The 14,520-nt window shown below is 43.6% G+C and overlaps 1 long non-coding RNA gene across 2 annotated transcripts in view; it reads left to right on the top strand.

Moving 5' to 3' along the window:
• Positions 1-14,520, top strand: part of LOC133246043 (uncharacterized) — a 551,852-nt gene that overhangs the window by 406,759 nt on the left and 130,573 nt on the right. The window contains exon 5 of one of the 2 annotated variants that reach the window (XR_009735879.1): positions 9,420-10,000. The exons of the other annotated variant lie outside the window; for it this stretch is intronic. This is a non-coding gene — a long non-coding RNA (uncharacterized LOC133246043). Of the gene's footprint in view, positions 1-9,419; positions 10,001-14,520 lie in introns of those variants that run through there. 2 annotated transcript variants of the gene reach the window in all.

Raw genomic sequence — 14,520 nt, 5'->3', positions numbered from 1 at the left:
TTTTGTATCCTGCAACTTCACCAAATTCATTGATGAGCTCCAGTAGTTTTCTGGTAGCAGACTTAGGATTTTCTATGTATAGAATCATGTCATCTGCAAATAGTGACAGTTTTACTTCCCTTTTACTCCCCTTCCAGTCTGGAATCCTCTTATTTCTTTTTCTTCTCTTGACTGCTGTGGCTAGGACTCCCAAAACTATGTTGAATATATGTGGTGAGTGTGGGCATCCTTGTCTTGTTCCTCATCTTAAAGAGAATGCTTTCAGCTTTTCACCTTTGAGTATGATGTGTTAGCTGTGGATTTGTCATACATAACCTTTCTTATGGTGAAGTATGTTCTTTCTATGCCCACTTACTGGAGAATTTTTATCAGAAATTGGTGTTGAATTTATTGAAAGCTTTTTTGGCATATCTTGAAATGATTGTATGATTTTTATTCTTCAGTTTGTTAATGTAATGTATCATATTGATTGATTTGCAGATATTGAAAAACCCTTGCATCCCTGGGATAAATCTTATCATAGTGTATGATCCTTTTTAGTGTATTGCTGAGTTTGGTTTGCTAGTACTTTGTTGGGGGGTTCTGTACGTATGTTCATTAGTGATACCAGCTCATGATTTTATTTTTTGTATGTGATGTTGTTGTCTGTTTTTGATATCAGGGTGATGGTGGCCTCATATAATGAGTTTAGAAGCATTACTTCCTCTGTAATTTTTTTTTAATAGTTTGAGAAGGATAGGTGTTAACTCTTTTCTGAATGTTTGATCAAGTTCACCTGTAAAGCCATTTGGTCCTGGACACTTTTTGGGGGGGGGGGGGGGATTTTTAAATTACTGATTCATTTTCAATATTGGTAATTGGTCTGTTTATATTTTCTATTTATTCCCATTTCAGTCTTGGGAATTGTCTTGGTGTTTGTTTGTTTGTTTGTTTGTAGCTCACTGAGTTTCTGTTAGGCAGCTATTTTGAATTTTTTGTCAGGTAAATCATATATCTCTTTGTCTTTGGATTCAGTTACTGAAAGATTGTAATTCTTTGGTGGTGTCATGTTACCTTGATTTTTCATGTTCCTTGACATTTTCGTTGCATTTGAAGTAGCAAATCTTTACCAACTGCATTTGGGAGAGAGAGACTTTCTATCAACATCACTATGAATTTTGAGGCTATCTCAGACCTTCTGTGGGTACACCTGCTCTTTGCTTCTTGCGCCCTCTTGTGGCAGAATTCTTAAACTTGCGCGCCATCTCTGGATCCTGGATGCACCAAGCCCAAGGCTCACAACCTCTCTTGCTTTCTTACTCGTGACCCTAACGTTCAAGTTTGTGGGCTCCCCCTGGTGTGCAGATGAGCCAACTTTCTGTGTGTGTGTTCACTGGAAACCTGCCAAAACCCACTCAGGCCATCGTCAGGAGCATGTACATGGAGCTGGCCACAGATGAGTATATGGTTGTGTGGATGACCCATGTGGGATAGTACAGGTGCCCATGGGCTAGAGGTGCTCCCAGCCACTGTGGGCTGGCTTCTTGATGGAATCCACAAGGCGGTGAGGATCTGTGTCACTGTCATGTCCTTCACAAGTTCTCTCTGCTGTTCTCCCTACTACTCCCTACCCTGTAACTCATAGAGATCTTCATGTAGTATTCCCAATGGGGTGAAAGAGAAAGGAACCCTTTGGAGTTGTCCTGCACAGCTAGGGAGTCAGGTGTCACTCGAATGCTGTCTCTTTCACCTTTGAGATAAACCAAGGACCAGGGAAGACCTTCCTATGCCCTAAGCCGTGTCACCTTGAGAGGGAGATGATGTAGGCAAGGTCAAGCGATTCTTCATACCCTTTCCAGTGCATCCAAACTCTCTCTCTCTTCTTTTTTTTTTTTTTTTTTTTGCTCCAATGGATTTCTGGAATTACTTCCCTGGAAACCTGGACTTTCGCAAAGACTGTCTCATCAGTTAGTGATTGTATTCAGTATGTTCACCAGGGACTCCCAGATCATGAGCAGGAGAAGCCAATTCATGGGTCACCACGGGGTCCAACTAGAACCAAGATCTGTCAGCCCATTGGACTGCTCCTAGGCCCATTGGCATATGGTGCTAGAACCCACAGCTCCCTCAGAGGAACTTTTGTCTGTGGATGGATACTAAATTTTTGTTGGTGAGGGACGGGATGAAAATGAGCAATGTCTTTGGCTAGTTTTGTGCTAACATCACCCCCTCTTGTCTTCCTAAAGTCTCTTTATTCTAGTGCAGAGTTTTGTACTGACAGTTTTTTTGTTTTGGTACCTTGCATGTATTTCAAAGATATAAACACAAGCAATGCTAAGAGTAAACAATGCAATGTTTTCAGTATATTCATTGAAAAGCAGAATGGAAATCATGTTAATGGTAGTGGTGAGACGAGAGGGTGGAGAGGTCTTACTAAGAGCATCTGAAGTTTCAGGGGTCTCACTTGAATCCCTACTTGATGCTAAAATGCAAGCCAAAGGCCACTTGTACATCAAGCAATAGACTCATTCTCAGTGCTGTGTGTGGTATTGTGTGTGTGTGTGTGTAAACATAATTTTTGGATCACATGTGCACCACTGAGAAATAGTTGGAAATGATATCCTAGGCAATGTGGTGACTGATTGTGGAGGGTTGGCATAACAGCCCAGAGAGTTTTAGGCTTTGAATGTAAGCATGGGATTCCATTAGAGGTTACTGAATATGGTAGTGAAAAGATACATTTTGAGTTTTGGAATACTGGTCTGGCAGGGAGGGATTGAAGCTACAGGGCAAGTGAGACCAGTGGCTGCACTAATCCAAAGATGAAGCAGTAAGGATAGGGAAAGAGGGATGGCCCAGAATAGAGCAACAAGTACATCCAGAGACATTTTGAGAGGAGAATATATTGGACATCTAGGCAGTTTGACACCAGAAATTAAGAAGAAAGGAGCATCAGTGATGGTTTCCATTTTGGAGAATTGGTCATAGAAAGTTCTCCAGGGTTGGCAGTGTAGGACTCAAGCAAGTAAAGCACATAATTGAATTCACCAGTTGTTAGAATGCCTGCTATACAAAACTAATAGATATATTGACATTGGGAAGTAAGGAGTGTTCAACCCTATGGAAGAGAAAAAACAGAAGTTGAAGGATAGCTTTCAGGGCAGTTCTGAGGATGAGGTGTTAAATTAAATACTCTTACCATCCCCTTGAAAATTACCTAGTGCACCCTGGCAGTGTTCCTTATGAAGGCTGGCCCCATATTTCTAAGTGGTGGCAAAATGTATTCACTTGGATGCATTTCTTTCTTTTCCATGGGGCTGGATAAAAGAGCTTCCTTTTCATTTTTTGTTTGTTTGTTTCTTGTGTTTTTGTTTGACTTTGACAAAAAGGACATGCTCAGGGAAACTTTGGGGCCTGCAGAACTGAAAGCATTTGCAGGGTTTAGGACAAGATCACAAGTCAGTTTCTAGGAGGCACGAATGGCCGCTGAGTGGTGGGAGGCACTTCGGTAGGTACCCTGGGACAGCTCCCCAGGCGCCTTTCCTGCCCACAGCTTGACCTTGCGGGCTGCCTGCAGGTCATCAGGGACTTCCAGGAAGCCCAAGCTCCACAGAACACCAGTCAATTTGTAGCGGGGGGAGAAAAAGGGAACGAGGAGGAGGGGATTATGGGAGAGACTGTGCTGATAGGAAATGACACTCGGTGTAAAATGGGAATTAGAAGAAAAGAAAGCATTGTAGGGATTGGCTGTAATTAAATAGAAGCAGTGTTCAATTCTAATACTGCAAAACCTTAAAGAAATGGGTTTGCTTTTCCATAGCGCAACCTTCCTCTCTGGTTCCCTCTTCTGACTGCCCCTCCCCCAGGAGGCCCAGATGATGGTGTATGCAGCTTAGGAAGAAGAAGGTGCTTCTTGGGACTTCCCTGGTGGTCCAGTGGCTAATATTCTGCCTTCTGAGGCAGGGGATGTCGGCTCCATCCCTGTTTGGGAAACTAAGATCCCATACGCTATAGAGGTGCAGCCAAAAATTTATTTAAAAAGGTGCTTCTTCACTTAGATCAAGCGTGGATCATAATTTTCAACTTGCATGACAGCTCTAATTGATTCGTAGTGAATACCTAGAACACTGTGGAGACCGATTTTAAGTCAAAATCTGGGTGTGCCAGGCAAGAATGTTGCAATCAATGAGCTATGTCTACTGTGGCTGTGGGTAAACCCAAACCCACCTCACTTGCCCTACTTTGCTTTAGACAATTCTCTAAGCAGAGCATGCCCCTCCTTCCCAATTCTGTTGCACTCATCACTCACATCTCATTTGCCCTCATCCTTTTCTTTCCTGCAGAAGACATTATGGTGACTCCAGGTGATGAGTTCATTAAGGAATACTGTATGAGTTTCAAGTGCCTTCCCATGGATTTCTCCATCACCAAAACACCTGAGCCCCCAGGAATGCTCAGGTTTTAAGCTCCCACCAACTAGTGGCATGATTTTGAGCTCTGACCATTTAGCCTCAGTTTTGAAGAAGTGATGCACCAGTAGTAAGGGGAGGCAGCTGAGATCTGGGATGTTCAGAGTCCAGGAAGTTATGCAGATGGTCCCAAAGAGAGGGGCGAGCCATGCAAATACCTTTGTCCCAAAGGTTTCCAGGACCTCAGCTCTTTCCATGTTGGAACTGATACCAGAAATATCTAATCCAATGACCAGTGGAGAGATTCATTAAGCTTCAGAAGGCTTTCAGCTCACAGCCAACAACGAGGGATCACAGTCCAGCTCCAGGGAAAAGGGAGTTCCAGGAATCATTGACTGATGTACTGAGCAGAATTCAGTTCCAGCAGGTGTGAGACTGAAACCCAGAAATGTCAGTCAGGAGGACTGGGAGAGGGCAAAATGTTGTAGTCCTGTGCAACTAGGCTGCCCGAGGGATAGGGTGCATGTTGAAGGCGGTGATATTAATCCCAGCTCTCCCACCAGCTGATGGGAACTGAGCTCCTAACACAGCCCAGGCCTCAGTCAGAGTTAAATCAAGTGCTACTTGCAGGTTAGAGGTAGCAGGCCAATAGCTGTATCACATCTAATCTTTTAAGTTGACATCGCCTTTCTACCTGCTATGGGTAGAAATCTCCTGCTATCTACACTAGTGTTTCTCAACCTTGTCTCACGTTGAAACATGTGAAGAGCTTTGAAAAATAGGGTGCCTGGGTTCCACTCCCAGAATGAGGTATGTGACCTGGGTGTTAGGATTTTTCAAAGCTCTTTCCACCACTTTCCAGGTCACCACCCAAATGTCTACTTCATTACACTGCTGGGGCAGAATCTGTGACACTTCCTCCCTTACCTGCACACTCCTCCCAACAGATGATGAACCCTAAGATAGGTACTTGAGCCCTCTACTGGTCTTGCATCTTTCCCGAGTCCAGGATGTTTGCCCCTTGGCTCTCCTAGATCTATGCTATTCTTACCCCAGTTTCCTTTATCTTTTGTTACCTGCACCTCCAGCCAACCTACCTCTGTCCCAGCCTCCTGGACTCTCAACTCCATCCGTGCCTGCTGCCTCAGCTTCTTCTGTCTGTGGGATCACAAAAATGATCACTTTTGTTTCCATATCAGTTCCATAATATTTTCCACGATCTTCTACATACTAATTGGTTCCCTTTTCCTCTCCATCAATGGGCATGCAGAACCCATTAGATCAAAATTGGGTTTTCAGCACAGACATGACTTAAAACAGCAGCTGAGTGGACTTGATTGCCTTTCAGTTTCCTTCCAGCTTTCACATTCTTTGATACATTGCAAATAGAGTAAAATTCATCATCATCATCATCATCAATATCATAATCTGGGCTCAGGGTGAAGGCAGTATTCTAAATGAGTTAAAAAAATCAGAAGCATACGTTTCAAAACTATTTCTTTCATGTATTAGAGTCATTGAAACTTGTTATTAACAAACTATTACCAAATTCCAGAGAAGGCAATGGCAACCCACTCCAGTGCTCTTGCCTGGAAAATCCCGTGGATGGAGGAGCCTGGTAGGCTGCAGTCGATGGGGTTGCTAAGTCGGACATGACTGAGCGGCTTCACTTTCCCTTTTCACTTTCATGCATTGGAGAAGGAAATGGCAACCCACTCCAGTGTTCTTGCCTGGAGGATCCCAGGGACGGGGGAGCCTGGTGGGCTGCCATCTATGCGGTCACACAGAGTCGGACACGACTGAAGTGATTAGCAACATTTCCAAATTCGGAAAGGAGTTTATGCAGTTTATGTGCCAATTCCTTAAGAAATATAACAAATATGAAAGATAAATCTCAGGAAGGAGGACACTACACTATCACTATGAACAGTATGCTTAGACCTAGAAAACAGGATTGACAAAAATATTTTTAGAATTAATGACAGTTGTGTTGTCAGATTAAAATGAAGACATACAAATGGAAATAGGAAAGTCACTAGCAACTAGATGGCTGAAATATCCTTTAAAAATCTTATGCTGCTACTGCTACTGCTGCTAAGCCTCTTCTGCTACTGCTAAGTCGATTCAGTCGTGTCTGACTCTGTGCGACCCCATAGACAGCAGCCCACCAGGCTCCCCAGTCCCTGGGATTCTCCAGGCAAGAACACTGGAGTGGGTTGCCATTTCCTTCTCCAATGCAGAAAAGTGAAAGTGAAGTCACTCAGTCATGTTCAACTCTTAGCGACCCCATGAACTGCAGCCTACCAGGCTCCTCCATCCATGGGATTTTCCAGGCAAGAGTACTGGAGTGGGGTGCCATTGCCTTCTCCGTAAAAATCTTATACATGCTTTTAATTGGCTTTGGACACCCTTGCTTCATAGTAGAATGAAAATAAACTTTGATCATATCTATATTTATGATTTTTATATGAGAAGAAGGTACCTATTAAAAACCATCTTTAATCATTTTGCAATATATACAAATATCAAGTCATTGTGTTGTACACCTGAAATGAATATAATATGATATGCAATTATCTCTCAATTGAAAGACACCCTTCTTTAGGCAGAATTTCTGAGATTGAGGATAGGTTGAACTAAGGGCAGGAATAAATTCAGCCAGTGTTCACTAGACTGGCTCTCAAGTGCCCCAGCCCATCCATTTCCTGGGACTCGCCTCCTTGCATCACTATTATCCACGAACTAAAAGGTTAAAAGTGTACACAGCAGAAGCCAGCAGAATCCCAGGCTGACCCCCATTACCACTTTGCCATACTGTACTCCTGATGACCAAGACATATTGAGATGGGTCCTTTGCTTATTTTTTGTGTGTAGACTCTAAGAAGTAATTAGGCTCAAGGACCACCCATCACCCACACAAGCATCCTCTCAGTTTCTCAAGATCAGTTGTTAGAAACTGATCTCATGACTCAGCCCAAGAAAAGGGATTGCATCCATCAGCTTGTGTTCACTTCTCATTTTAGTTTAATGGATATTTGCTTAGTATCCAGGTTTCATCTATGTTTGTAAATTCACCTTATTGTTTTTAAGCAATATTTATATGTTGAGGGCACTTTATACCTTTTAGGGCAATCTTGCTTCCCATTAAAATATAAGGACCATATTCTAGTTTTCAGTTTATGGAGTCAGAAGCATACAGATGTAAGAAGGGACTATGATTCATACTCTTCTTATTCCATTAATTCTTGGGAAATTGCAAAATGCCTTTTGGATAGTAGATAGGGGCATTTTATAGTGAAAGAGAGGCAATCCTGTACTGATGTACTGTTCATGGCAGTCAATAGTGTGTTAACGCTTATATTGGCCAAAGGAATATCGATTCCTACTTCATCCATTCTCCTTCTCCAGTCTGTGAAAACTGAAATTTCTCATTAGGCCACGAGGTGGCAGATTAATTGCAGGAGGAAAAAAAATAAAACACCAATAGTACAACTGAGCAACTTCACTTTCACTTTTCACTTTCATGCACTGGAGAAGGCAATGGCAACCCACTCCAGTACTCTTGCCTGGAGAATCCCAGGAATGGGGCAGCCTGGTGGGCTGCCGTCTATGGGGTCACACAGAGTCGGACACGACTGAGGTGACTTAGCAGCAGCAGCTGTACGAAAGCAATAGAGAAATGTCTTCAGCTAAAGTGATATAAAGAAATGTCCTGCCCCCACCTTATCAGTCCCTAGTGGTAGATCTCTCTGCTCAGAAGTTAACACTTGATGGAAAAAAAACAAACTCAGTGATTTTAAGGCCTTTCTTAAGTAATTGTTATGGAGTTTCCCAGGTGGCTTAGTGGTAAAGAATCCGCCTGCCAATGCAGGAGATGCAGGAGACACAGGTTCGGTCTCTGGAGTTGGAAATGGCAACCCACTCCAGTATTCTTGCCTGGAGAATCCCATGGACAGAGGAGCCTAGCAGTCTACAGTCCATGGGGTCTCAAAGAGTCAGACACAACTGAGCACATAACACACACACACACACACACACACACACACACACACAAGTAACTGTTATACTATTTCTTTCAAAAAACAAAACACTCTGCACATTTTATAACAATCTTCCTGAGCACAGGCTTGCTGAAGTTCTACTTGGCAGAGGCTTCTCATGGAAGCCCCAGATATGCCTCCTGGCACCCAGGGGTATTCAGCCCTCTGTCTTTGTCAGTCGGTTGGGTTATCTACAATGGTATCTTCCTTTTCAATGCCCATTATTACTGTTATGGTTGATTCACTACCCACCTGGGCTAGGCTTGGCGTCCTCTGTCATTTCCATGACTCCTCCAACTGCTCCAACCTGGCCTCAAACCTCCAGTCTCTTCCCCTTTCACCCCACTGCCACTAGTTCTAGACCTCAGAACTTATCCTCTCACTCTACTGCTTAAAAACCCTCCTCACTGGGGCAGGATCAAATGCAGACTCCAAAATACAGCACTCATGGCCTTTCCAACTTGGCCCTCAACTAGTCTTACAGTGTGTGTAAGAATGTAACACACACACGTTAATTTAACACAAGCATTTGACTATCTGCCAAACACACTATATTTTTCAAGTCTCTGAGTTCGCATGCACTGTTCCCCTTACCCAGAATGCTCTACCCTTCCCGTGTCTGGCAGACATCCCATTCTGTGTGCCTTGACTGATGCTCTCAGGTTGGCCCGTGATGTTCCTGCCTGTCTGACCGTGGTACCCTGTGCTGAGCCTCTGCCGATGAACTCATTCCATTGATTACAAATGATAGGATTTTATTAACTCATCTGTCCAATTTAATGTAATCTCTTTGTGAAGAGGATGGAATAAATGGTGGGTAGAATGTTATTTTCTAAATAAATTTCCAGAAGGCATCAACAGCAGAGTTGCAGGGTCTTAACTGGTATGCAGACCAGTCACCCATAAGCCTATAAGGGAATGGTTGGGAAACAATAGCTTTGGTGCAGAAAGTCAGTGATTGAAGAGATATTACTGATACCTCCCTCCGCAGGACCCCTGGGGCCAGAGTTGAATGTCTTCCAGACAGCCAGAGAGCGGAGCAGGCTCCAGGAGTGGGGAGAGCCATAGAAGCCAGCTCCTGTGTTCTGCTCAGCGAAGGAGAATGGAGCGATGCCCCTCCTCACATTTTCCAGACTCTCCTGCTTTCTATTCCTCTTCCCTGCCTCATCTTCTCCAAGATGCAGCACACCCACCTGCATCTTTCATCTTAATTAGAGGATTTTTCCCAAGGGTTCCCAGCACTGAGAGTTTTTAAAAGCTATCATTCATTGTCTCTTGAGCTAACTGCAGAATATGTTGGAATGTCTGACGGCAAAACCTGGACAAATAATGCTGAGTTAAGCTGACTAGTCATTAGAAAATCAAAACATATCCTACTCTAGGCCCCTTTTATACCACCATGGATCTGTAATACTTTCAGAAGTTTCCGTGGTAACAGCTGTTCACTTTAGTTCTAAGTAATCCCATGTGAATGAGATTGTCAGTGGGAATATGGTTGGTTCTACGCCCATCATAATCTTAAGGAAACATCAAAACCTCAGAATTTAATAAACTATTAACCTATTTAGTGTGCTCACTATCCCCATGGTGAATTATTCAGATCCTTAGTGTTTTCTTTTTACTGTTCATTTTAACAAAACAAATCTTGAACATTGAGTAGGAAAAAAAAAGAAGAAAAAAAAATTCAGACCTGACTCTCCCGCTTTTGACTTGAGTGACTTTGGTTAAGTTATGTAACATCTCGGAGCCTCAGTTTCCTCATCTGAAAAATGGAGTAAGACCACCTTGCTCACCATATAGGGATGCTGTGAGGCTCGTAATGAGAAACAGAGTTTTTTAATGCTCTAAAATGGGTCTTAAAAAGACAAAAATTCCCTGGCTTTTTAGTATTGCTATCACGAGGGGATTTAAAAAAAAAAAACAGATGAAATCAAAATATATTCTTCATAGCTCACCTTGATGAGAGGAGATAAAAATTGCTGTCTCCACTGAGACAGGATTATCAGTGGCTTTTTCTTTGACCTTTCAAATGTATTTTATGTAAAGCGAGATCAGAAGAGAAGGTTCTGAAACTGAAGGAAGAACAAAGACTTGGCATTAAGCTGTATAAAATCAAGCATGGAGGAAGAAATAATTTGTGAAGCTGGGCCTGTCTACTCGATCCTTAGGCGGGCTACCCATTCTCTACATAGTTCTCACCACCTCTAAAAAAATCATTTTATTCTGTAGAAAATATGGATTAGCATTCTTTTGCTCATTCAGTGTTGAGTAGTTGTACGTTCGGAGAAGGCGATGGCACCCCACTCCAGTACTCTTGCCTGGAAAATCCCATGGATGGAGGAGCCTGGTAGGCTGCAGTCCACGGGGTCGCTAAGAGTCGGACACGACTGAGCGACTTTACTTTCACTTTTCACTTTCATGCATTGGAGAAGGAAATGGCAACCCACTCCAGGAGCCTGGTGGGCTGCCGTCTATGGGGTCACACAGAGTCGGACACGACTGAAGTGACGCAGCAGTAGCAGTTGTACGTTCTCATGCCAGTACTTTTGTGAGCAGGTCTGTGTAGCCATGTGGGTGACACATGACTCACTGTGGGAAGTGAGGACTGCCCTGCCCCTCATCCTGAGTGGTGCCAGCTGTGGAGACAGAGCTCAAGGATGACATCACCAAGAATAAGTCACGTTGGAACTGAGACTTTGTGCCTTGCAGGAGGGCATCTCTTGGGCAAAGATCTTGAGAGGCTGCCAAGTGCAGAGAGGGGAGACCACACTCCCCAGTCAGGACACAGAGGCCATGTCGGCGGTCCCTCCCACCTTAAAATTTGGCAAATTCTGCTGATTCATCCTCACACAGCAGAATTCTCTCAGGGGTGGGGGTGGGGGTGCTGGGAACACCCTATGCTGTGTGACACAGGGAGTCCCATAGGAGTTGCAGCAAAGCTGCGGAGCTGTGGTCTGAATGCAAGTTTGGTCCAGGTTCCCCTTCCTCCACCTGTGCATCAGAACCCTAGAGCCAGGAAACAGGGATGTAAGGGGGTTGAGAGGTGATCTTGTCACATGTTGCTCTGTTCCTTTTCAATGAGAAACCTGCTTCATGAAATGCATTCTTACTTCAGGGAAAATGGGATTCCTGTGGGTTGAATATAAATGGAGTCTGGGACTTAGCAGATTTGAAGGAAAAATTAGTATCTACTGTTCAAGGAAAACCCCCCAAGCTAGTAACTTCTCTGGGAATTTCCACCATCAAAGGGGGTTCTGGGGAGAATTCTAGCTGGAGAGGGGGGTGCCCTGCACCGTGCAATGTGACGAATATGCAGATGTCATGGCTGTTTCTTTATTTTTCTCCATAAGAAAGGCTGGATTAGAGACAGGTGGAGGGGAAGCGGGAGCTGAAGGTTCCCAGCAGCCTCAAGTACTGCTCAGTTCCAAGTAACTGGTGGGTATCAACCCTACCTTGCAACTCTCCGTACTTCAGGATGTAGTTTCCATTTCACCTTCTGATTGTTGGCTAGTTGACCCTCCAGTCGTGCCTTGTCTTTTCTGGACTATGAGTGGATGAGGACAGGCTCTGTCTAAAGCAGTTATATTCCCCAGTGGCTAATAGTAGGAGCTCGGTGGAGCTCGGTATCCTCTTGTGGAATGAGTGAATGAATAAACAAATGGGTTTATTCTGTCCCTTACTGTAGTCTACTCTAATGGCCCATTTTCTTGTCTGTCTTCCATCCCAAAACTGGATGTTGGGTTAGGGCAGGAACTGTCTGCTTTGCTCACCAGAACTGTGTATCCCAAAGTCAACGATAGTGCCAAACCATAGTATTTAAAATATGAAAGGGAAGAAAGGATGAGGAGACCTGAGCCTCTTAGAGTCTTTCTTCCACTTGGAGAGGACAGATCAGCACATGGAATGACCATCAGTTAAACTGATAGCTGTGGCAGTTCAGAAGGTGTGAGATGCCCACAGAAGGGGAGATGATGTGAACTGGAGATGGGTTGCCTTGGACTGAGAGGACCGGAAAGCTGTGCCCCAGGAAAGATTGATCAGGGAACTGATGATGTGAGTTTTGTGGGACAGTATTGGAGAGCTCAGAGACTTCTGAAAGGAAGAGTTAGAAAAAGCATCTAACTGATCTGTGTTACTTGGGCTCAGGTTATAGACAGGGAACAATGGGACGTGAGAGTTCTAGGTCCCCTTCTCCCAAGCTCTCTGCCTGGAGCTGGGCTGCCATGAAAGCAGATGCAATCTGGCTCCCCAGACAAGCCTGTCTCGGTTGGCAAAGCAACCCTAGTGACATCTTTGTTGGTCAGCTTGCTTTCATCTTTACACTTTACAAGTGCTTTGCATGAAAGGTTCACTCAAAACAGATGTAATAGTATTTTAGTGGCAGAAGAATCCACTTGAGTTGTATTGATAGTTGGGTCAGCAGACAGAATGTTCTGGGTGATGGTTTATAAACCCGAAGAGAAACTGAGATTACAGAAAATATATGTTGGTTTATGCTCCTGCCACCTGGCACAGAGCTCCTCACCCTTATAACTTCCTGAGTGATAAGAACTAGGAACATCTTATTCTAATATTTGGTCTTTGACCCTGTCCCTGACACAGGGCTCCAAAATCCGTTGTAAATTCCTAATTCGTGCAAGTTCAAGGATTCCTAGTTAATCTGTATGTACTAAAAGTTTCACCAGTGAAACAGTATCTCTAATTCCCTTTGTGGTAGCCACCCCTCCCCCAGGCATAGTCACATGGAAAGTGATGAGGTAACTATGTCCTTTGGAGAACTGACGTCAGATGTTAACTCACCCCCTTACAGAGTTTATTTTTGATTAGTTGATAACTAACCATCAAAGGATAAATAACCATCCCTTGGATTTGAATTAAAACTGGTGTACCTACCTATACATTACACAATGCCTATGCTGAAATATTTAAGTTAATTACAGACCACATAGCACAGAGAATTATGACATTTTCTGAGTTTAGAGAGACTTTATTTATTGTACACGTGTGGATGGGATCCTCTTGGGCAGTGAGGAGGAGCTGGCACCTGAGTGCCAAGGTACCAAAACCAGCTGACTCGACTACCAATGTGTCAGGGATCTCCCCAGCCCTCATTCTCCTTAGTTTCTGCCTTATCTTCTTATGTCCTGGATTATTTTAATAACTCCTTAGCCAGTCTCATGTCAAATATTTTCTGATTCATCTCCTCCCTTCCCTTCAGTCAAATCCATTCATTTCATAACCATTTGTGTATTCTCTCTGCTGCTGCGGCTGCTGCTAAGTCGATTCAGTCATGTCTGACTCTGTGCGACCCCATAGGCAGCAGCCCACCAGGCTCCGCTGTCCCTGGGATTCTCCAGGCAAGAACACTGGAGTGGGTTGCCATTTCCTTCTCCAGTGCATGGAAAGTGAAAAGTGAAAGTGAAATCACTCAGTCGTGTCTGACTCTCAGTGATCCCATGGACTGCAGCCTACCAGCTCCTCCATCCATGGAATTTTCCAGGCAAGAGTACTGGAGTGTGGTGCCATTGTATTCTCTCTAAACAATCTAATATGGAACTTGATGGTTTAAAGCCTTTCAAATGGCATGCCCACTCTATTCTGAATAAACTCCAAGCCTCTTAACTCCTTAACTTGGCTTAACTACCCTACCCACTGTAAATTACTCCCTGTAACTTCACAACCTACCACCTCCTGTAACCTCCTCCTTTGCTGTTGACACTTGGATTGGGATGGAATGTTTAGAGTGACCATCTTGCCTATTTCATCTTGTTCATGCCTCAGTACCTTCACATGAGATGTTCTCTCTTTTTCAGACTCACCCCACCCCATGTAACCAATCCCTACTATCCTGAAATAATTTTTCAGGATGCAAGAATAATATATAAAAAGTCAGTTGTATATCTATATATGAGAAATGAAAGGTGAATTAAAAATCAAAATCATTTGTAATAGCATCAAAACCATCATGTTTAGCAATAAATTTAACAAAATATATGCAAGTCTTATATGTTAGTAGCTATAAAACCTTGATGAGATAAAGAAGAACTAAATAAATTGATAGGTATTTTGTGTTCAGGGAATAGAAGACTCAA

Source organism: Bos javanicus, chromosome 4 (genome assembly GCF_032452875.1).
Source record: "Bos javanicus breed banteng chromosome 4, ARS-OSU_banteng_1.0, whole genome shotgun sequence".
Classification (NCBI taxonomy): Eukaryota; Metazoa; Chordata; class Mammalia; order Artiodactyla; family Bovidae; genus Bos; species Bos javanicus.
Note: the sequence above shows the minus strand (reverse complement) of the source record. Positions and strands in the feature narration are given on the sequence as shown.